Source organism: Xenopus tropicalis, chromosome 3 (assembly GCF_000004195.4).
Source record: "Xenopus tropicalis strain Nigerian chromosome 3, UCB_Xtro_10.0, whole genome shotgun sequence".
Classification (NCBI taxonomy): Eukaryota; Metazoa; Chordata; class Amphibia; order Anura; family Pipidae; genus Xenopus; species Xenopus tropicalis.
In genome coordinates this window covers 23,640,371-23,665,569 of record NC_030679.2, presented here as the reverse complement: position 1 = coordinate 23,665,569, position 25,199 = coordinate 23,640,371, and the positions used below count along the sequence as shown (strand labels likewise).

The 25,199-nt window shown below is 39.4% G+C and overlaps 1 protein-coding gene across 2 annotated transcripts in view; it reads left to right on the top strand.

Moving 5' to 3' along the window:
• The window catches only part of atp10b (ATPase, class V, type 10B), a 299,005-nt gene that overhangs the window by 96,683 nt on the left and 177,123 nt on the right, over positions 1–25,199 (top strand). The window contains exon 3 of one of the 2 annotated variants that reach the window (XM_002940128.5): positions 13,927–13,987. The exons of the other annotated variant lie outside the window; for it this stretch is intronic. The gene's annotated coding sequence lies outside the window, so the exon portion shown is untranslated. The remainder of the gene's footprint in view (positions 1–13,926; positions 13,988–25,199) is intronic. 2 annotated transcript variants of the gene reach the window in all.

The following is a 25,199-nucleotide window of genomic DNA, read 5'->3' as shown; positions in this document are numbered from 1 at the left end:
TCAGTGTAAGAATAAGTTTTACCTATGGTGTAGTATTGAATATAGAGGGGTCAAGGCCAGGCACGCGCAGATTAAACATGGCTGGTTATTTTTGTAATTACTTTTTAAACTGTTTTAGTTGATCCTTGTACAATTTGCTATTGAATAAACACCAGTGTTTACCTCAGCATATCTACAGCTCTGTTAACCAAATGTAACATTTTATCACTGATTGCCAATGTTTAAAAAATGAACAGATAAAGATGAAGCTTTCAGAGCCTCGTTGCGTTTGATGAATTTTCACTTCTTTTATTGTTGCAGCTCTGTGTGAAGTGAAATTGACTTTGCCTTCTCTAAATCTGTCACCTTTAGAGAAGGAGTGAATGAAGAATGATTGAATAGGAAAGAGCCAGACAATTGAGCGCTGATGTTCAGCATATGCTAGGCTAAACCGCTTTTATGTGCCACGGTGTAATGTCCTTGGTTTTTTTTGGTTACATAGCAGGCTTTTGCACTTTGGCATTTGGATCAGAATATAGAGGTAGGCGTCTTAGGATATACCAAGTGGTAGTAAACACCCAGGAAGGGACATATTTTGTGCTTCATAGACTGCGATAGGAGTGCAATAAATCACAGGACTAATGTAGGCAAGAAGACCAGGCTACAAGACTTTGTGCTTCCCACTGGAAATACCAGGTGGCACAACATCAGCGGATCTTTTCCAAGAATATACATTGAGAGACCACATCTGTTGCCTAATGTACATAGAATTACACTATGCAATGTTTTATCTTCATTAGTAAAATAGACAAAGAGCTGTTTTAAATGTAACCACATAAACTGGTTTAGTGGAAAGGGTCAGTGTCAGACTAGGCCACCTGTGGTCCAACATATAACATGAGATTAAGGAGAGTGCTGTCAGTATCCTACATGCAGGGTTCTCCAATAAATAGTTATTACAGCTAGTAATGAGCGATTTTTTTCACCAGGCATGGATTCACTGTGAAATTCTCCATTTTGTAATTATGGAAAATGGCTAAAATTTGCAGGGACAAAAAAAGTTTCCAAGAATAACACCCATTGACTTTAATGTTTTTCGATTGAGAAAAAAGTTGCTTCAGAAAAGTCACATCAAAAAAAGTTGCGTGGTAATCACACTTTCTGAATTTTTCAGCGAATCAAAATGGACAGATCTGCTCATCACCAATTACAGTTAAAAGAAAGAACAGTGATGCTATTTCTGAGACAGGACTCCACACCAGATCTCATTCATTTGTTGTTTTGACTAGTAGTGATGAGTGAATCTTTCCTGTTTTCCTTCATTATAAAATTCGCAAAACGGCAAGAAAATTTGCAAAACATCCAAAAATTCGCAAAATGCATTTGTCGCACAATTTTTTGTCACTCACATCTTTTTTGTCACCTGCGTCTTTTTTTTGTCGATTGCGCTTTTTACGTGACCGCGTCCAATTTTGATGCACCCAATTGGACGTGACTGTGCCCAGTCTGACGTTCAGCACTTTTTTTGACGCATGGTAAACTTTCACTGATGTTTCACGAAACAATTTGCCAATGCCGAAATGTGGAAATTTACTGCGAATCCATGCCTGCCGAAAAAATTCGCTCATCACTATTGACTAGTTTTCTTGTACAAAACTACAAGGTTTACACAAGAGCCTACAACAAATACTGCAAAATCTATTTCTTTTTAATTACTTGTTGGTAATTATGAAAATTCTGGTGTAAAATACAGAGTAAATTATTGTTGTTATTTTGCCATTACACATATCCTGGGCAATGTTATATTAATCCAAGAGGAATTAGAGATATTGCCAACAAAATCAATATTTATAGTTGGAGGTAACCTTGTGTGCAACAAAGTTACTAACGCTATTTTCCGTATTTTTTTTTCTGTTTGCGTGGTACAAAAACGCATCCCATGATTTTTATCTCGATTGCCATATTTTACTAGGAGAGACAACATAAAATAGAGATAAGTTTCTATTAGTGCAAGAAGAGTGGAAGGGACCAACAGAAGGACAATAATAAGGAAAAGCATTAAATACTACTATTCAAGTAACTGCAGAGTATCAAAGTAAATCGTAAATATTCCATATGCACAAAGGTTAATATTCTTAACAAATAAAGATTGATCAATATTTTATATATCTGCAGTCTTGTTATGAATTAATTGAGCATTGTTCAAATTTGAATTTTGTATTTTTGAGAAAATTAGATTTGTGTTCATGTGCTTTTATTTTTAATATAGTAAGTTGTATTTCCCTTCCTCCTAACACCACAATAACATTCTGAACAAAATAAAGTAAAGCAATAAAAATGAAATTATTTGTGCTGGAGGTTTTCATTTTGCTTTACAGAGCGTTATAAGTATGTTTTGTTCGCTTTTTATCAATCCCGTAATCCTGATTTACACACGGCTCAGAAGTGGCTGCATTTTTCTAGCTGCTTTAGCTCATATTGCTGTTTGTGCTGATGCTGCAGGCAATACCAATGGCACAATTCTTTTCCTGTAACAAGTGCAGCCTACTGTTACTAAAATACACATGGTGAATGTTCTTTGTCACATGAGATTGAAGCTGTTGTGCTGGCTGAATGCTCATCTTAAACAGGCGAGTACTCGAGCCCGCCTGTCTGCTTGCTTACAGTATGGGAGCCCAATGACCCAAGTAAACAAAAGGGCTAAGTAAGAGGGGCAACTACCCCCTTCTCACCCCCCTGGGCAGCAGGGCCGGAACTAGGGGCAGGCAAAAGAGGCACCTGTCTAGGGCACAACAAATGGGGGGTGCCAGGCAGGAACCTCTCCTGCCTACCCCTAGTCCACGCTCCCTTGTCATTGCCCCCGCCAGTTGTCATTATGTGATGGGGGGGAAGGTGCAGGGTCAGCTTGGCCTGCTCCTGCCAGGCAGATCCCAGTTGGCTAGAGGCTTAGGGCAGGGGAGAAAAGATGTGAGCTCACCAGATCTTTTCGGCGGGCAGGAGGTGCAGGATCCAACAGCATCCCTCTCTACCTAACAGGTGGTATTTGATAGTCACAGTGCGGGGGGTTGGGGTTGACTTTGAGCCCCAGAGGTAATTAAAAAAAGGTGCAGTTGGTAAGGTGAGTGGGTAACTGGGTAGGCCTGGGGTCCTCATGGAGATGGATAATTCTAGAATGGGACTTGGATAGTAGACAGGACACAGGATCCAGGCCTGGGCTCAGGGTCAGAACTCTTTGGAGGATATACCTGTAGGTTATTTGACTGCTGTTTAATGTTTGGATTTACAAACAAACAAGTTGTGGTTGTTTACATATATATATATATATATATATATATATATATATATATATATATATATATATATATATATATATATATATATATATATAATAGAAAAATATTATATATATATATATAATATTTTTCTAATTGCTGCTTTATGTAATATAATTAGCAATAAACAACTGTGTCCTTCTCTCCCCAATTAAGTTTGTCCGTTATTATTATTGTGTGTACAGGGGGAGGGTAAGGGGCACAACAGGCTCAACGCTGCATTCGTTATGTGTGTGGCATTGGGCATAGAACTAGTGTGTATTGACTTGGAAATGAACTACAAGTGACAAGACGATAAAAGAATTCAGCACTCATACCCCGTGACAGTAACAATACAACTGAGATAATGTAAAATTTGTTAATGAATGTGTATTAAAATAGAGAAACCTGCGAGTAAGGAGTCGCACATCTCTGGGATTAAACAAATGTGCCTGGGCCTAATTAATTCACGATTAAATTTAGGGCTTTGAATTATGGAACTGCAACATGAATTTTCAGTTTTCACCCTTTGTTCCTCATGGCGCTAATTCATATAATAACAATAATAATGCTAATTCCATGTCAGTCTTTTGTTTGGTGTCATAAGGGGCGCATACAAATTTGAGCAATACGTTCTTTGGCTACAATGTTAAATCTATGATTGTCTTACTTTGTGAATAATAAGCAGAGAAATTGCTTAAATATCTCCCCCTTCTAGACAATGGAGGGGCTCATCACTTGAGTGTATTTGGGTCATACTTATAAAAAAGAAATTGCATTTGAATGCTATGTATTTACTTGTATGCCATTTTAGTTGCATATTCACCAAAGGATGAAATTGAGAGTTCACCCTTCGATAAATATGCCTTTTTTTGGGGGGGGGGGGGGGGGGGTTCAACTTCCCCTTTGCAAAAAATGATTATTGCGGCAACCTTACAAGATGCAATTTATTTATTGAACCTTATGCAAGAAATCCAGTAGCCAGAATAGCTAAAACAGCTTAGCCAATAGAAATAGGACAAAAGTAGATTCACAAATATTATCAGTGGTCAAATGAGGTAATCAGCCTCATTATTTTATGTTATGCCTGACTTATTCCTGCACACACCCAAAGTTTACTTGGAGAATGTTCTACTTCTGTGATAAACTGGCAAATTTGCTTCACCAAAATAATTTCCAAATTTCACTAAAAGTCTCTGCTATTTCTTAAGTCAAATGCGTTAAAGTCAATGGCCATTCTTGCATCAAATGCAGTGGAGTAAACAGGCCTTCTTTCTTGCACCCAATGCATTTGATTCAATGTATGTATGTATATCTTTATTTATAAAGCGCTACTTATGTACGCAGCGCTGTACAGTAGAATACATTAATACAAACAGGGGATTATTAAGATAATGGATAAATACACAGTATAACAATAAATACAAATAAATAAATACAAATAAATAAATACAAATAAATACAAGATACAGTTGCAATAAGTTAAGAGTTAAAGATACAAGAGGATGGAGGTCCCTGCCCCGTAGAGCTTACAATCTATATGGGAGGGTAACTTACAGATACAAATAGGCAAATATAAGTGCTGTAGGTCACAGTGGGTGACACTACAATATAAGTGCCAGTTCCCAGATCAGGTGCTGGGCGAGTGCTCCAAAAGGTAGTCTTTAAGTTTTAAAAAGACTGGGGGAGGATTCTCTCCGGAGGAAATCAGGGAGGGCATTCCAAATGTAGGGGGCAGCAAGGGAGAAAGGTTTAAGGCGGGAAACAGCAATAGTAGTGGGGGCGCAACCAAGCGATTGCTCTGTGAGGAACGAAGGAGTCGGCCAGGAACGTACGGAGACACAAGGGAAGAGATGTACTTTGTAGTAAGGACCAGAGGAATGGAGGGCTTTGAATGCCCCCATTTTCTTGCATCAGCAGCATTGAGTAAAATGCATGGGCAAATTCTAATGCAGATTTGAGAATTGTTGGCACTTGTGGAAAAAAAATGAATATCGGGCAAGAACATTTGCTCATCCCTATTCAATTGATAAAGTCTGCTGCAGAATGCCTCTATATCTATTTTGCATAATCTACTGGACAAAGAAATAGTTCTGTTATGGTACACCGGCAAAAAAGTTGTATAAATAGTCTATTTCCTAGGTAATTATGTTGTAGATAATTACAATATGTTCAAAACTCTCTTTTGCACTTATTTTTAAACTTAAAGGTTATTATAAAAACTCATGGCCTTTGGGTATAATATATTTGGATTCTATAAAGCAAAGTTCAATGAATGTTCCCATTTTTCTTATGTTATAAACTGTCTCATGCAATGTGCCCAATAGAAAAATGACTGGTTTCTTCAAGGTAAAATGTGTTTATTTGCAAGCATCATTAACCAACATAATATAACCATGCCTGAGCCGTCCAGAATTGGCGGTATTTTTCCCCAGACTTCTTTGTAATACGGAATTCCTAATAGCATTTTATTTATTTTTTTATTTCAGTCAAGACTTCAGTGAAATAAAAGTTATCACAATGTTGCTGTAAAATAAAATATTTATTTTATCACATTAGTATTACAGACAGCTAAAGCACTGCTTAGAAATGCTGATAGTTTGGCTAGCTGCCTTTTTTATTCTTTGTTAGCGTTGCCTATTTTATTAGTGTTGACTATTTTCTGTCTTTTTGCAGCATAATCAAAAAACCTACGGTCAAGTACAACATAATTCCTTAAGCATCAAGCATCGAGTGTATGGAGCAAAGAATAATAATGCCCTGGGGGTGTACTGCACCTCAGATAAAACTGCATGGTCTAGTAATGTGCCTGTAGTCATATTCTAGTGCAAAGTTAAAACAATCCAATTTATTTTGATGTAAACTAATTTTACACAACCCTCTTGGGTATTGATAAGAATGCAAATGTGGATTATTGTTACCGTTCAGTGGTAGGACAGGAACATTTCTTAGAAGCCTCTTTAAATAATCAAGCAACCCTTTACTTTCTATCCCTTTATTTGACATTTCCAGTACTCTATAGTGATCTGAGCATTTCTTGTGTTTATAAGAGATTTTTCTGAATTTAACAAGTAGAATTTCTTTTATAATGCTTATTTTATGGTTTGGCAACTGTCAACAGTAGTTTATGATTGTCTATTTAGACATGTTGAGGATCAAATACTAGGTATCCCACCAACATTTTTTGTTTGTCTTTGTGTGTCTAAATTAATAAGTGTGTAGCCCCATCTAATGAACTTCATTGGTGATGAGTAGTGATTGTGTGTGTAGCCCCAACTAATGGACTTCATTGGTAATGAGTAGTGATGAGCGAATCTGTCCCGTAACTGTGTGTGTGTAGCCCCAGCTAATGGACTTTATTGGTGATGAGTAGTGATGAGCGAATCTGTCCCGTAACTGTGTGTAGCCCCAGCTAATGGACTTTATTGGTGATGAGTAGTGATGAGCGAATCTGTCCCGTAACTATGTGTAGCCCCAGCTAATGGACTTCATTGGTGATGAGTAGTGATTGTGTGTGTAGCCCCAACTAATGGACTTCATTGGTAATGAGTAGTGATGAGCGAATCTGTCCCGTAACTGTGTGTGTGTAGCCCCAGCTAATGGACTATTTTGGTGATGAGTAGTGATTGTGTGTAGCCCCAGCTAATGGACTTTATTGGTGATGAGTAGTGATGAGCGAATCTGTCCCGTAACTGTGTGTAGCCCCAGCTAATGGACTTCATTGGTGATGAGCAGCGATGAGCGAATCTGTCCCGTAACTGTGTGTAGCCCCAGCTAATGGACTTCATTGGTGATGAGCAGCGATGAGCGAATCTGTCCCGTAACTGTGTGTAGCCCCAGCTAATGGACTTCATTGGTGATGAGCAGCGATGAGCGAATCTGTCCCGTAACTGTGTGTAGCCCCAGCTAATGGACTTCATTGGTGATGAATAGTGATGAGCGAATCTTTCCTATTTGACTGCGTTGAAAAATTTTGACGTGACCACAAATTTTCACAGCAAAATTTTGCAGAAGTTTCACGTAGCAATTCACCAATGGCGAAAAGTGGAATTCGCTGCAAATCCATGCCTGGTCGAAAAATTTACTCATCGCTAGTGATGAGTACCTATTCCTCAGTATCCCGTAGGAAGGTGATACCTTAGTAGTTTAATAACAATTGGAACAGGTACAGTAGTTTCTAGAAAGGTTACCAGGTATTTCTTGATATCCAGGTTGACACACACACTTAAGATGGTCATAGAGTACATGACAAGAGAAAGGAACTTCCTGCCAGTGAATGGGCCCCATTCCAAGGGCTTTTCCCACAGTTACCTGGCAGAAAAACAGGCAGACGTCTTAGAAAATCCTGTTGGGTGAGGACTTCATGTGCTTCTTTCCCGAAGAGCCTCTGTTATGATCCAGTATTTGAACAGACTCGGCTAAATGTACTCATGTGTACTCAAGTAAATTTTCTCTTTTATGCATTTTTCATTGAGTGGACTTTTCATTGGCTAAATAGTTATAGAAAATTAATGTTACACTTGGGAAACAGTTGAACATTTTTCTTGACTATTTACATTTTTGTTCTTGGTACTAACGAGTTTTTGGAAAATTCTGCCTCAAAGAGCAAAAAATGTATTTTGTCTAGTGATGAGTGAATCTGTCCTGATCACTTCACTTCAACAGAAAAATTCACGAAACAGCAAAGAAATTGTGAAACGTGGATGCCGCAAGTCTTTTTTTACACGTGTGACTTTTTTTTTTACATGTGCAACTTTTTGACATGACTGCGGCCAATTTTTTTATGGCTTTTTTGATGCAACAACCAATATTCATGGCGAAACAATTCACCAATAGCAAAATGTGGAATTTCACTGTGAATCCATGCCTGCCAAAAAAAATTTGCCCGTGACTACTTTTGTCCTTTTTATTTGTTTGGCAAACAATACCTTGAACTTGTCTGATGTACTATTATGTTTGCATGGTTTTTCAGCAAATAAATAAATTGGGCTGTTAATGAATTTATCAAAGGGGATCTCAAAATCAATGTAATGATGAAAGAAAATGTAATAAGACACATCCCACTGAAATGAAATTATTTTAAAGGTACAGGTATCGGTTCCCTTATCCAGAAACCCATTATCCAGAAAGTTCCAAATTACGGAAAGGCTATCTCCTACAGACTCCATTTTAATAAAATAATTCACATTTTTAAAACCGATTCCCTTTTCTCTGTAATAATAAAACAGTACCTGTACTTGATCCCAACTAAGATATAATTACCCCTTATTGGGGGCAGAACAGCCCTATTGGGTTTATTTAATGGTTAAATGATTCCCTTTTCTCTGTAATAATAAAACAGTACCTGTACTTGATCTCAACTAAGATATAATTACCCCTTATTGGGGCAGAACAGCCCTATTGGGTTTATTTAATAGTTAAATGATTCCCTTTTCTCTGTAATAATAAAACAGTACCTGTACTTGATCTCAACTAAGATATAATTACCCCTTATTGGGGCAGAACAGCCCTATTGGGTTTATTTAATGGTTAAATGATTCCCTTTTCTCTGTAATAATAAAACAGTACCTGTACTTGATCCCAACTAAGATATAATTACCCCTTATTGGGGCAGAACAGCCCTATTGGGTTTATTTCATGGTTAAATGATTCCCTTTTCTCTGTAATAATAAAACAGTACCTGTACTTGATCCCAACTAAGATATAATTACCCCTTATTGGGGCAGAACAGCCCTATTGGGTTTATTTAATGGTTAAATGATTCCCTTTTCTCTGTAATAATAAAACAGTACCTGTACTTGATCCCAACTAAGATATAATTACCCCTTATTGGGGGCAGAACAGTCCTACTGGGTTTATTTAATGTTGAAATTATTTGTTAGCAGATTTATGGTATGGAGATCCAAATTACGGAAAGACCCCTTATCCGATCATTCTGGATAACGGGTCCCATACCTGTATATGTAAATGCAATTTACAAATGTAAATGGTTTTAATGAATATTGTAGAGTTGATTGTCATTTTGTTTCATTATGTAGCAAAATTTTTTGGCACGCGAGGATTCGTGGTGAATTTCTGTGTTTTGGCAAAACGGGCTCAAAAATTCAAAGCAGGAAAAATTCAGTGCGTCGAAAAAATTATAAGAAAATTAATAGCCCCTTTCATTGCAGCATGTGACCACCCATTGATTTAATATAATAAATTACTTAATTCCGTACTTCTAGCCATAGCCATTTGTATTATACAGCATGAACATTGATAGAAAGATGACTGCAGCCAAAGCAAATAAGAAGTCTGGAAAGTGAGCTTCAGACATTTCTCTGGAGAATATCCTGTCAGAGACGGTATGACACATTGGCAGAGGATATATGCTCTACAAACAACCTGGTCAAATTATTTCTTTTCATAAATGGATTTGGTTCCCATGGTTATTGACTTTTTCCACCTTAATGTCAGACTACCCGCAGAGAAAATAAAAGCAATGTGTTGAAAAAAGGAGAGCAGAAGAAAACAAAAAGGAACCGGAGCCATGGAAATGTAACAGTGTTCTAAATAGAACTACCCCATGTCTGAGGTTTGCCGGCAATAGACCAACCAGATTCTCTATATGATATTCAGTGTTTTTCTACACTTAGGGGCTGATTTACTAATCCACGAACGGATCGAAAGCATCCGAATGCGTTTTTTTCGTAATGATCAGTATTTTGCGATTTTTTCATAAATTGTCGTGACTTTTTCGTAGCCGTTACGACTTGCGCAAATTGTTGCGATTTTTTCGTAGCCGTTGCGAAAAAATCGGAAAGGTTTGCCCGCTGTTTACTAGCGCTCAATATGAAAAAGTCGCGACAATTCGCGCAAGTCGTAATGGCTTTGAAAAAGTTGCGACAATTCGTGCAAGTCGTAACGGCTATGAAAAAGTTAACAATCCGATTTTTTCGCATTCAGGATTCGGATTCGTGGATTAGTAAATCAGCCCCTTAGGGGCCAATTTATCATTACTTGTAAAATGTTGCAGCTGTGCTAAGCACTAATACCCTTTAGGACATGTGAGGGCTCATTCACATCCACAAGTGCAATTGCGTTCCCTGCAATTTCCCCATAGTCAGTTGCGCACTAAAAGGTATTTGCGTCAAACCGAACTCCTTGCACTTCTATATAGTTGGCTCAGCACCACTCAGGCCTTCCTGTCTTCTGTTCCAAATCAGGGGGCAAATTTTCTGGCATGCTAATGTCCTTGGCAAAAACTACTGTGTCAAGAATAACAGCCATACATTTCCCAAGCCGGTGCTGAATTGTAATTCCCAAACTGCTACAGAGGATTGGGGCCATATTTCATATGATGACCTGAGGGAACCACAGAATGGACCCTGCTTTTCCCCCTAAAGTACCATTTTTTTCCCTTTTTGTACTGTTGTCATCAACACTGATGCAGGAAAGTGCATTTTGTGGCCCTGGATACTGTGCATAAGCAATCTGTTAGTCATTACTAAGTTAAAATGATTCATGGTGTTTGTCACTAAACATGACCATTAATACAATTGAGAGAGAACTTATTACTTCATAGCAGAATGTAATAAGGTCGTTAACAAAATCTCGTCTAAAAAGACATTATACATTACATTAAAAATGCCCATGGCTTGAGTATGTGCTAGTGAAAGGATGTTGTTTTGAAATGTTTTATTGTTCAGCCAGAAGCCCAATAAATAAATATCATCCAGTGATGTATAAGTATTAACTGTTTGAGCTAAAATCACAATGTTTATCAGCTGGCATAACTTTTTTTACCTTTTTTGGCAAAGGTTGGGGGTTATAGCTATTCTTTTATATGTAAAAAAAAAAAAAAAAAAAAACTAATCCCGGTATTTCTGTTTATCCCTATTTTATTTTGTTTTTAATGATTCTCAGCTCTGTGCCTTAAGGATAATACACAGGGGTGTATTTTATAATATTGAAGACAAACATCACTGGTGATGTTGACCATGGCAACCAATCATATCTTTGCTTTTGCTTTCTAACTTGTAGGTAATCATTCAAATCTAATTGCTGATTGGTTGCTATGGGCCTGTGATGTTTGTCACCGATGTTAATAAATACACTCCATACTGAGGAACATAATAAAAAGTGCAAAGGTTGCTACAGGTCTAGTCTCTTATGGTAACCAGTCAGTAGAAAACGGAAAATCATCTGTTTGAAAGCAAACAGTGAATTGGTTGCTATGAGTTACTGCACCTTTGCTAAACTTTGCACCTTTTATGACATTACATTGACTATATGAGATTTAATGACCGTGCCCTGCAACCATGCAACTGTGCTTTCACATAGCACCTTTTGGCGATGGTTATGGAACGCTGCTCCAGTTGTCAAAATGCTGATTTAAACATCAGTACATACAGTGCTAATTCTCTAGAAAACAGTAAACATTTTTGCTTTCAAGTCAGTAATATATGTGGCACTAAAGGTTAAGTAAAATTTAAGAGATATAGTATTAGCACTTGAAAGAACCGCACCAAAGTTTATGTTCCAGCCAAAATAAATGACCTCCACAGTCCCTATCCCTAGATCTCATGAACTTAAAAAAGAACGTTGTGTTATTTCACAGAATGAAATTAAACTATTTCTTCTCATGTATGAATATCTTATTCTAGAAATCTGGAGTTTTTTAGGTTCTTTACTGGGTTGTATAGGGTAAAACTATTTATCTGTGCTATGTAGTTTTCACTAGAGCAATAGAGGCAAAGACCTTGGATAATGTTTTTTTGTTTGAAGCCAATATCCATCCTAAATGTCCCTTTGATGGGACAACCCCAAATTAAAGACCCAATAAGAGGTAAAGCTTTTTAGAAGGTGTAAGGGGACAACTGAAGTGTTGCTAGGCATAAATGGGTCAGGGCAGATGGGGTAGCAATTAAATGTCCTTTCTTCATTTTTGGGGTGGATCTGTTGTGGGGTATGTGCCACCAAAAACTTGCCTAGATCTGGCACGCTTTCCACTCTGAAAGATCAAGCATAAAAGCAGAGAAATCAGCAAGGATATCCGAGTTAGATATCTACTTCACAGGACAGTACACTGGAGTATTTCTCATTTCTCACCCAGTATTTCATTGCAATGCTGCTGCTGTAGCTCGCTAAAGTGTGTTCTGAAATTCTGGGTATATATTGGTGAGATATGGAAGAATTTTACATAGTCATTTCCATATTAATCTTTCATTTTCTCTTTCATTTTCTTTCAAAAATCCTCGGTACATGCTTTTGGTTAATAGATCTTATACAAGCATAAAACTTTAATGAATCTAATTTATTTTTCTTGCTCGTGATTTTTGGTCAGGTTTTTTGTAAAGACAAAATATTCCCTGTCCCATTAGAATGGTTTAGATTAAACAATCTATTGCATGCATAACTTTGTGGGCACACTCCTCCTCTGTGTGCACAAAATAGTCATTCTCTGCAAGTTATGGATAAGGATAAATTGCCATACCTTTCCATATATAATATTATATATTGCCTCATCGATTCAATTATAAAATAACAACAGAAACATGTTCATCGGACCAAAAAATAATTATACTGATAGAAACATCTATAGTTCTGAAATGGGTGGTTTATATAGTTACAGTGTTTGATATAGATCATGGGGTAGAACCTTTTCTGCTGCCTCTCTTTAACCCCCGGCTTCTAGATTCAGACACTCATGTAGTGTTGGCTGTATGGTAGGTACTTTAGCTTCTACGGGGGAACTTGTTATAATGGCAGATGCCATCACCAGAGCAGCCATACAGTTCAGTATATATAATATATACTGCTTGCTGACATCTAACACACAACCCTGATATGTAACAAGAAGCACTAAATTTGCCCAGGAGCAGTAACCCATAACAACCAATAAGATGCGTGCTTTTCAAAATGTGACAAGTAAATTCTACCTGCTGATTGGTTGCTATGAGTTACTGCTCCTGGGCAAACGTAGTGCCTTTTATTACATAACCCCATTAGACTCATTTTTCTACAATGTGCATGTATTGATTTAAGTTAATGCCGAGAGATGTTATATAAGTACAGGTATGGGACCCATTATCCAGAATGCTCGGGAGCTGAGATTCTCTGGATAAGGGGTCTTTCTATAATTCAGATTTCCTACCTAAAAAAAATATTTAAAAAGTAATTAAACCCAATAGGATTGTTTTTCCTCCAATAAGGATTAATTATATCTTAGCTGGGATCGAGTACAGGTACTGTTTTATTATTACAGAGAAAAGAGAATCATTTAACCATTAAATAAACCCAATAGGGCTGTTCTGCCCCCAATAAGGGGTAATTATATCTTAGTTGGGATCAAGTACAGGTACTGTTTTATTATTACAGAGAAAAGGGAATCATTTAACCATTAAATAAACTCAATAGGGCTGTTCTGCCCCAATAAGGGGTAATTATATCTTAGTTGGGATCAAGTACAGGTACTGTTTTATTATTACAGAACAATAGAAAATTATTTTTAAAAATGTAAATTATTTGATTAAAATGGAGTCTATGAGAGATGGCCTTTCTGTGTAATTCTGAACTTTCTGGATAATGGGTTTCTGGGTAAGGGGAAAACAAAGTTCACTCTTTTTTAACTGTTTTTCTTTATTTCTCATTTTAGGTTTTCATGACATAATTTTATTGCATATTTCTCAAATTAAAAGGATTAAAAGCTGCTTACTGTAAGTATTGTCATTTTCCATATATTTCCATTTATTGTGATCCAATATAAATTGAAAATGAGTTAAATGATGACATTTAGACTAGAGGATAGATGCCGAACAACAGGATAGAACTCCTATCCCTGTCCTACTGGAACCTGCTGTGTCTTTACATCAGCTCACATCCTACAAGTTTGACACCTCATATAGAGTATGATCATGGCTGGATTTATTTAATATACTTTTTTTTAAGATCAATATGAAATTCAAGATCCATTGCAATTCTGAAACTTAATGAATTCATTGCACCGTTATCTCATATTTTATTACTAAGAGGAAGTCGATGACTTAGCTGAGATGAAAGATTTAGTGCAAGGTTTGCCAAAGAGGCTACATCCTAAATATACAACAGATTTCCTTGGGCATTTTATTGAAGAACACCAGTAGCTGTCAAGGCACTGTGAGAAATGTTGAGCTATACAAGAATGCAATTAGCTGCCATTTTTATAATGTACAGACTGCATAGATCAAGGCAATTTCGTTCAAATGGCCCAGAGGTTAAGAGGTTAGTGCTACATTTGAGCTTTTCATTTCAGAATCATTATCTCATTCCTTCTTTAAAACAACAGACATGTTGCTCATGATGGCAATGCAGCTGAGCAATAGCACCCCTGCATTTTCTAAACCTGCTGATAATTGGGTTCTGTCCTTGCTTGGATAGGAATGCTAAATCGCTTTGCAGTGCAACAGTCAAGGAAACATTTAATGAGTAAAATAATGGCTGTGATTATTTCTTTCCTCTTTTGACCAGATCACTACCGGCATGCTTAGTTTGCGCCAGATAAATTGTGGCATAAATCAAATCCCAAATTACCCAGGACACTCAAGATTGAATTAAATGCTTCATTTTGATGTTTAGAAACCCCAGTGGTTTAAATGTATTAGCAGAAAATAATATGCAGTCACAAATTCAGTCTTAAGCGCCTTGTATCCATGAGGATTTGGGAAAGATGGCAGTTTCCTCCTCCAGAGAGAGAAAAAAGATTGGATGAGGGCAGGTCTTTTTGGGTCAGCATGTGGATCTTATCCACATGCTGACCCAGGCCGCCCCAGCAAAATTTGTTTGGGTGCCCTCTGCCGTATGTGTATGCATGGGAACACTCAGTATATACACACCGCCACGTGCAATACTTGCAATACACCCCTCCACCAGTCTACATCAGGCCTCCTGCCCCATCAGATACCCCAGCAGTCGAGAGGTCTTTATTACCTATAGTTAAGCCCCTGCCTAGCAAGGTTTAGGTGTGTTACTTAAAGGAGGAGTAAAGCCTTTTAAATACACAGATGCATTATCCAAACTCCTACAATCTGTGGGCCCTCCCTTCTCGTCTACCTCAGGGTCCAATACTGAATTAAGATATTGTGGTGTACAGCTGCCATGTTTGACTGCCGTAACGTAATGCTAGAGCCGCCACATCTCTTATCCCTAAGCTGAATTATGCACACTAAATGCCGAGACCCAGGAAGGTTTCAGTGCACTTGCTCCTGGTTGGCAATCAGAGCAGAGAAAGATCTGACAGAAAGAATGTAGCCAAAAATATCTGCCATCCGCTCCACTGCACAGGTCTGCATTGAACCCTGAGGTACAGCGTAATGGGGGGAACATATTTCTGTTATGTGGTAAGGTAGGGGCCCATGATGGGACCCCAATGAGTTTAAGAATTTACTCTTTCTTTAGGCCTGAAATCCTGATATTAGACACACTGAACATCAGAATGGTTGACATAGATTAGAAAAAACAAATGAAGTGCCCTCAGAGGATCTAGGGGGGGACTGTTTTATAATCACATTGGTTGCTAGACTTCCACTGCCAGCATGCTGAAACCCTTGTTTATATGTTGCATAATGGTCTGAGTTGTAGTCAAGCAACATATGGGTGGAGAAATGTCTCTGTTGAATAATCCTCTTGAAGGACAACTGAGTCCTTACAGTTAATAAGGTGAAATCCATATTTTATTTCACCAGGCTAAAGGTTTAGCATCACTATAGCAGTAATGATCCAGGCCTTCAAAGTTGTATACAGGAGCTCCACATCTTGGCAGGACCTCTTAAATAAGGGGGCAAAAGGGGCATCTGCCAGGGCCTACACTGACCATGCAATCCCCCCCCCCCATCTGAGAGCAAGACACTTGCTGAGAGGACACTTCAGGAGTGGACTATGTTCAGGCTCAGATGGTAGCCCTATAATCTCCTTTTTATTAACCCCCAGAGGTGGCTACTGGGGCTGTGGCCCAGCAGAGCAGTTGCTCATATTAATCTTATTTGAAAATTGCTCCACAATTATCCACTGCGCACTCCACACCAGCTCAGCTCCTTCAACATGCTGGTCAACATCTACTGCAGAGACAGAGACATGGTCACCATCAGAAATATTGGCAGTCAGCTCCACTACAATCCAGTTATCCATTCCAATATCCATTGCACAGTAATCAGTCAGTATGTGTCCGTCAGCAGTGTTTTACTTAATTAAATTGTTCTTGTTTGTGCCTAATTATGCCTTGTCTGCATCTATCATGGGTCTATGACTTTTATTTTTTCTGTTGCCCTACCACCTTCAATATAAATCACATAATTTTCATAAATCCATTTTGCAGTGATCTTACTGGCATGTCTGGGTTTTTTATGGTTTTTGATTTGTTATGGACATGGTATTTGGGGTATGGTTAAAGGTGGGCATGGTCAAAATTTTGCCAACGCGCTACATGCAGCGGTTAGCTATGTCCCTCCTTCTAGTTTTCTAATGTTTGGAGGTATGCTTACTGCCAATCTGCCACAACTACACTCATATTGTGTGTGTAACTATAATTGTATGGTGATAGTACTGAGGGGCCTATTGTCAGTGCAGGATGTGGGGGTCCACTAATATGATTTTTGCCCAGACTTTAAACCACTCTTGGATTTTGTTAGAAGTGTCAGTGACACTTACATGCTCAGTGCGCTCTGAGCAGCTGCTGAGAAGTTAAGCTTAGGGGTCGTTGCAAATTATCAAGCAGAAAATAAGTTTGGCCTGTCATGTAAGCTGATGCTACAGGGCTGATTATTAAAAGCTAATGCTAATTGCACTGGTTTCAGAGCTGCCTTATTTGATATTGTGACATTTCTATTCTATATATACAGTATATTGTGAGTGGGCCCCTAAGAGCATGGGCAGGGAATCGGCAGAAAAGAAGATGGGGGGCTACTGGGGCATCTTTGGGGGGCACAGATCTTCCCTGCTAAAGGGCTGGGGTTGCCTTGGGCTAAAACATAATGTACAACTCTTTTGCCATAATGCTTTATTTAAGCTTCAGTTCTCCTTTAATCACAGCAAACTGTATTAACAAACCCATCTGTGGAAAGAAATTAGGTATTCAAACATGTATCTCATTTCTTCTGTTTCATCACAATTCCTTATGGATCACCACTATATAGAAATGGCGGTTAACACCAGCTGATAAGAACTTAGTCAATTTTCCTTTTAATTTACTGCTTCACTGACCCAATAAATCTCTACTTTTTATTTAAAGCCAATGGAAGCTTTGGCCATTGGCATTTCTAGTTTTAGCTGGCATCAGATTTTTCTTTTGTTGTTTTTTTTCGCCATGCACTTAATTGATATTACTTTGTATCTAAATGTTATACTTCATAAGCTGCCCATGACCATGTAATTACAAGTAGATGTTGTGGAACTCTCTGTACTTTTTACTATATAAGGTCTATTCAAATAGTCCTTGAAAGCAATTTTAATGTTAATTTTATGAAACTAATATAGCCATGGCCTAGTCATAGGGGCTGATTTACTAACCCATGAATACGAATGGGAAAAATTCCAATTGGAAAACAAACATTTTGCAACTTGTCGCGACTTTTTCGTAACCATTACGACTTGCGCGAATTGTCGCGACTTTTTTGTAGCCGTTACAATTTGCTCGTATCTTGTCGCGGCTTTTTCGTATTGAGCGCTCGTAAACTGCGGGCAAAACTTTCAGACTTTGCATGATTTTGGAAGCCTCCCATTGGACTCAATGGCACTCTGCAGCTCCAACCTGGCCCAAGGAAAGTCTCCCATAGGGCTCAATGGCACTCTGCAGCTCCAACCCGGCCCAAGGAAAGTCTCCCATAGGGCTCAATGGCACTCTGCAGCTCCAACCTGGCCCAAGGAAAGTCTCCCATAGGGCTCAATGGCACTCTGCAGCTCCAACCTGGCCCAAGGAAAGTCTCCCATAGGGCTCAATGCCACTCTGCAGCTCCAACCTGGCCCAAGGAAAGTCTCCCATAGGGCTCAATGGCACTCTGCAGCTCCAACCCGGCCCAAGGAAAGTCTCCCATAGGGCTCAATGGCACTCTGCAGCTCCAACCTGGCCCAAGGAAAGTCTCCCATAGGGCTCAATGGCACTCTGCAGCTCCAACCCGGCCCAAGGAAAGTCTCCCATAGGGCTCAATGGCACTCTGCAGCTCCAACCTGGCCCAAGGAAAGTCTCCCATAGGGCTCAATGGCACTCTGCAGCTCCAACCCGGCCCAAGGAAAGTCTCCCATAGGGCTCAATGGCACTCTGCAGCTCCAACCCGGCCCAAGGAAAGTCTCCCATAGGGCTCAATGGCACTCTGCAGCTCCAACCCGGCCCAAGGAAAGTCTCCCATAGGACTCAATGGCACTCTGCAGCTCCAACCTGGCCCAAGGAAAGCCTCCCATAGGGCTCAATGGCACTCTGCAGCTCCAACCTGGCCCAAGGAAAGTCACGATACTGAAGCCTGAATGAATCCAAAACTTTCGTACTTGGCGCGACAATACGATTACAATTCTTTTGTATTTTGGACCTGTTGTACTTATATCAGCCCCTAGGACAAGTGCATATTTAAGCATAACATGATGTCATCAACATAACAAGATCTATAGTAAGGAGGCCCATATTTCGTCTTAAGGGTTATTAGTAGTATACCTAAATGATTTATATCCCAATATACACAAGAACATTCAATTTCTAGGCATCAAACATTACTACTGAAGTATAATGGGATGAAAATATAATAAAAAAGTCAAAAGTAAACCCTATATGCATCCAGATGCTGGCCACATGGCTCCCAAAAGTCGGTAAAGAAGATTTTCAATAGCCCAAATACTGACAAAAAGGAAAAAAAAACCTTTTTTACACTTTAATGTTTAAATAATGCTAGTGGTTCATATGATGTCTAAAAATAATGTCATCTTGTTTAATCATTGTCACCCATAAACCAGAATCACATTGCTCTGTTCATTTCTATAAGTCATCCCACTCATTATCTTCCATTGAAGTTTTTAATTTCAGTTTTTGCAATGATTTTTGTTTCATAAATCTTGAAAATTTGAGATTGAAAAACAAAAGCTTTAATATATTAACCCTTTAAGTGCCAGCCGAATTCGTCATTTCGGTTCCCCCCAGTGCCAGACGTTTTTTAAGCATTTTGTACTCATTCACTTTAACAATGTTTTTTGGTAGGAAAACCTCCATGAAACTAGGGAAATTATATATCGTTTTTTTCGTCACTAATTGGGCTTCGACATACATATCAAATTTTATAACTTTTCTGGAGATATGATGTGTATTTTGGGTGAAATATGTAAAAAAAAAAAAAAATTATGAAAAATTTCTGTATATTTTGAGGTTTTTTTCCATAGAAAAGTTAATTTTACACACTTTTTTTTGTCGTTTGTAAAAGCCCTGATACTCCCAAGTCCAACGATACCAAATATGTGGTGGTACCCCACAGTTCCTGTCCAGAAGTAACCCCCAAACTAAAGCAATACTTAGTACAATATCACACCAGAACAAAGCGGAAAAGCGCTTGTAACAGTTGATGCAGCATAACTTATATGTAAATCTAAAATATCCCCTCATGTTCGGTATCTTTAGAAACTACAGACCTTCAGGTTTCCAGGTGCAATGTAGTTTTCTCTCAAAAGCCAAATACTTTTTGTCAGTGCATTGTGCAATTTGGAGCTTTTTTTGACATTTTTTTTTTTTTCTAAAACGTAAACTTGGACGCATGATCAAATGTGGATTTGACAAAAAAAAATCTCATAAAAATTTTCTAACAAAGGCAAATTTGAAAGACAAACTTCTCCTGAATAAAATGATGCCCCATATGTATGGGTGCACATAAAGACATGGGCACCAAACACTCCAAAGCAGGGGCAATGCATAAAGGCAATTACAGCTAAAAATTTGGGGGCTGCGCTCTATGTGCACTACCTGCAGTTTTTCAGTGTTAACCCCCCCTACCTGTGAAATAACCCCCACAAACTATATATTTCTGAAAAGTGCACACCTTCAGCTATTCAGAGACACCACTCTTCTCTTTCTACATGGAAAATTGTGGATGCAGTCCCTTGCAGAAGTCAGCGCTTTGGTCAGAAATCAAGGAAAAAAACAGATACAAACCTAGATTTCTCCCCAAAATCTCCATGGCAACTACCAAAAACTTACTAAACATCAATCTGCAAGTTCCCCTGAATAAAACGATACCCCATATGTATGGGTGCACATAAAGACGTGGCCACCAAATGCCCCCAAACAGGGGCAATGCATAAGGGCAATTTCAGTTGAAATTTTGGGGGCTGCGCTCTATGTGCACTACCTGCAGTTTTTCAGTGTTAACCCCCCCTACCTGTGAGATAACCCCCACAATCTATATATTTACGAAAAGTGCACACCTTCAGCTATTCAGAGACACCACTCTTCTCTTTCTACATGGAAAATTGTGGCCGCAGTCCCTTGCAGAAGTCAGCGCTTTGGTCAGAAATCAAGGAAAAACCAGATACAAACCTAGATTTCTCCCCAAAATCCCCATGGCAACTACCGAAATCTTACTAACCATCAATCTGCAAGTTCCCCTGAATAAAACGATACCCCATATGTATGGGTGCACATAAAGACGTGGCCACCAAATGCCCCAAAACAGGGGCAATGCATAAGGGCAATTTCAGTTGAAATTTTGGGGGCTGCGCTCTATGTGCACTACCTGCAGTTTTTCAGTGTTAACCCCCCCTACCTGTGAAATAACCCCCAAAATCTATATATTTACGAAAAGTGCACACCTTCAGCTATTCAGAGACACCACTCTTCTCTTTCTACATGGAAAATTGTGGCTGCAGTCCCTTGCAGAAGTCAGCGCTTTGGTCAGAAATCAAGGAAAAACCAGATACAAACCTAGATTTTGGTCAGAAATCAAGGAAAAACCAGATAAAAAACCTAGATTTCTCCCCAAAATCTCCATGGCAACTACCAAAAACTTACTAAACCTCAATTTGCAAGTTCCCCTGAATAAAACGATACCCCATATGTATGGGTGCACATAAAGACGTGGCCACCAAATGCCCCAAAACAGGGGCAATGCATAAGGGCAATTTCAGTTGAAATTTTGGGGGCTGCGCTCTATGTGCACTACCTGCAGTTTTTCAGTGTTAACCCCCCCTACCTGTGAGATAACCCCCACAATCTATATATTTACGAAAAGTGCACACCTTCAGCTATTCAGAGACACCACTCTTCTCTTTCTACATGGAAAATTGTGGCCGCAGTCCCTTGCAGAAGTCAGCGCTTTGGTCAGAAATCAAGGAAAAACCAGATACAAACCTAGATTTCTCCCCAAAATCCCCATGGCAACTACCGAAATCTTACTAACCATCAATCTGCAAGTTCCCCTGAATAAAACGATACCCCATATGTATGGGTGCACATAAAGACGTGGCCACCAAATGCCCCAAAACAGGGGCAATGCATAAGGGCAATTTCAGTTGAAATTTTGGGGGCTGCGCTCTATGTGCACTACCTGCAGTTTTTCAGTGTTAACCCCCCCTACCTGTGAAATAACCCCCAAAATCTATATAATTACGAAAAGTGCACACCTTCAGCTATTCAGAGACACCACTCTTCTCTTTCTACATGGAAAATTGTGGCTGCAGTCCCTTGCAGAAGTCAGCGCTTTGGTCAGAAATCAAGGAAAAACCAGATACAAACCTAGATTTTGGTCAGAAATCAAGGAAAAACCAGATAAAAAACCTAGATTTCTCCCCAAAATCTCCATGGCAACTACCAAAAACTTACTAAACCTCAATTTGCAAGTTCCCCTGAATAAAACGATACCCCATATGTATGGGTGCACATAAAGACGTGGCCACCAAATGCCCCAAAACAGGGGCAATGCATAAGGGCAATTTCAGTTGAAATTTTGGGGGCTGCGCTCTATGTGCTCTACCTGCAGTTTTTCAGTGTTAACCCCCCCTACCTGTGAGATAACCCCCACAATCTATATATTTACAAAAAGTGCACACCTTCAGCTATTCAGAGACGCCACTCTTCTCTTTCTACATGGAAAATTGTGGCCGCAGTCCCTTGCAGAAGTCAGCGCTTTGGTCAGAAATCAAGGAAAAACCAGATACAAACCTAGATTTCTCCCCAAAATCTCCATGGCAACTACCAAAATCTTACTAACAATCAATCTGCAAGTTCCCCTGAGTAAAACGATACCCCATATGTATGGGAGCACATAAAGACGTGGCCACCAAATGCCCCAAAACAGGGGCAATGCATAAGGGCAATTTCAGTTGAAATTTTGGGGGCTACGCTCTATGTGCACTACCTGCAGTTTTTCAGTGTTAACCCCCCCTACCTGTGAAATAACCCCCAAAATCTATATATTTACGAAAAGTGCACACCTTCAGCTATTCAGAGACACCACTCTTCTCTTTCTACATGGAAAATTGTGGCCGCAGTCCCTTGCAGAAGTCAGCGCTTTGGTCAGAAATCAAGGAAAAACCAGATACAAACCTAGATTTCTCCCCAAAATCTCCATGGCAACTACCAAAAACTTACTAAACATCAATCTGCAAGTTCCCCTGAATAAAACGATACCCCATATGTATGGGTGCACATAAAGACGTGGCCACCAAATGCCCCCAAACAGGGGCAATGCATAAGGGGGGGCTGTGCTCTATGTGATCTACCTGCAGTTATATAGTCTAAACACCCCCATACCTGTGAAATAACCCCCGCAAACTATATATTTCCAAAAAGTGCACACCTTCAGCTATTCAGAGACACCACTCTTCTCTTTCTACATGGAAAATTGTGGCCGCAGTCCCTTGCAGAAGTCAGCGCTTTGGTCAGAAATCAAGGAAAAACCAGATACAAACCTAGATTTCTCCCCAAAATCTCCATGGCAACTACCAAAAACTTACTAAACATCAATCTGCAAGTTCCCCTGAATAAAACGATACCCCATATGTATGGGTGCACATAAAGACGTGGCCACCAAATGCCCCCAAACAGGGGCAATGCATAAGGGGGGGCTGTGCTCTATGTGCTCTACCTGCAGTTATATAGTCTAAACACCCCCATACCTGTGAAATAACCCCCGCAAACTATATATTTCCAAAAAGTGCACACCTTCAGCTATTCAGAGACACCACTCTTCTCTTTCTACATGAAAAATTGTGGCCCCAGTCCCTTGCAGAAGTCAGCGCTTTGGTCAGAAATCAAGGAAAAACCAGATACAAACCTAGATTTCTCCCCAAAATCTCCATGGCAACTACCAAAAACTTACTAAACATCAATCTGCAAGTTCCCCTGAATAAAACGATACCCCATATGTATGGGTGCACATAAAGACGTGGCCACCAAACAGGGGCAATGCATAAGGGGGGGCTGTGCTCTATGTGCTCTACCTGCAGTTATATAGTCTAAACACCCCCATACCTGTGAAATAACCCCCGCAAACTATATATTTACAAAAAGTGCACACCTTCAGCTATTCAGAGACACCACTCTTCTCTTTCTACATGACAAATTGTGGCCGCAGTCCCTTGCAGAAGTCAGCGCTTTGGTCAGAAATCAAGGAAAAACCAGATACAAACCTAGATTTTGGTCAGAAATCAAGGAAAAACCAGATAAAAAACCTAGATTTCTCCCCAAAATCTCCATGGCAACTACCAAAAACTTACTAACCATCAATCTGCAAGTTCCCCTGAATAAAACGATACCCCATATGTATGGGTGCACATAAAGACGTGGCCACCAAATGCCCCCAAACAGGGGCAATACATAAGGGGGGGCTGTGCTCTATGTGCTCTACCTGCAGTTATATAGTCTAAACACCCCCATACCTGTGAAATAACCCCCGCAAACTATATATTTACAAAAAGTGCACACCTTCAGCTATTCAGAGACACCACTCTTCTCTTTCTACATGACAAATTGTGGCCGCAGTCCCTTGCAGTAGTCAGCGCTTTGGTCAGAAATCAAGGAAAAACCAGATACAAACCTATATTTCTCCCCAAAATCTCCATGGCAACTACTAAAAACTTACTAAACATCAATCTGCAAGTTCCCCTGAATAAAACGATACCCCATATGTATGGGTGCACATAAAGACGTGGCCACCAAATGCCCCAAAACAGGGGCAATGCATAAGGGCAATTTCAGTTGAAATTTTGGGGGCTGCGCTCTATGTGCACTACCTGCAGTTTTTCAGTGTTAACCCCCCCTACCTGTGGAATAACCCCCACAATCTATATATTTACGAAAAGTGCACACCTTCAGCTATTCAGAGACACCACTCTTCTCTTTCTACATGGAAAATTGTGGCTGCAGTCCCTTGCAGAAGTCAGCGCATTGGTCAGAAATCAAGGAAAAACCAGATACAAACCTAGATTTTGGTCAGAAATCAAGGAAAAACCAGATAAAAAACCTAGATTTCTCCCCAAAATCTCCATGGCAACTACCAAAAACTTACTAACCATCAATCTGCAAGTTCCCCTGAATAAAACGATACCCCATATGTATGGGAGCACATAAAGACGTGGCCACCAAATGCCCCAAAACAGGGGCAATGCATAAGGGCAATTTCAGTTGAAATTTTGGGGGCTGCGCTCTATGTGCACTACCTGCAGTTTTTCAGTGTTAACCCCCCCTACCTGTGAGATAACCCCCACAATCTATATATTTACGAAAAGTGCACACCTTCAGCTATTCAGAGACACCACTCTTCTCTTTCTACATGGAAAATTGTGGCCGCAGTCCCTTGCAGAAGTCAGCGCTTTGGTCAGAAATCAAGGAAAAACCAGATACAAACCTAGATTTCTCCCCAAAATCTCCATGGCAACTACCAAAAACTTACTAACCATCAATCTGCAAGTTCCCCTGAATAAAACAATACC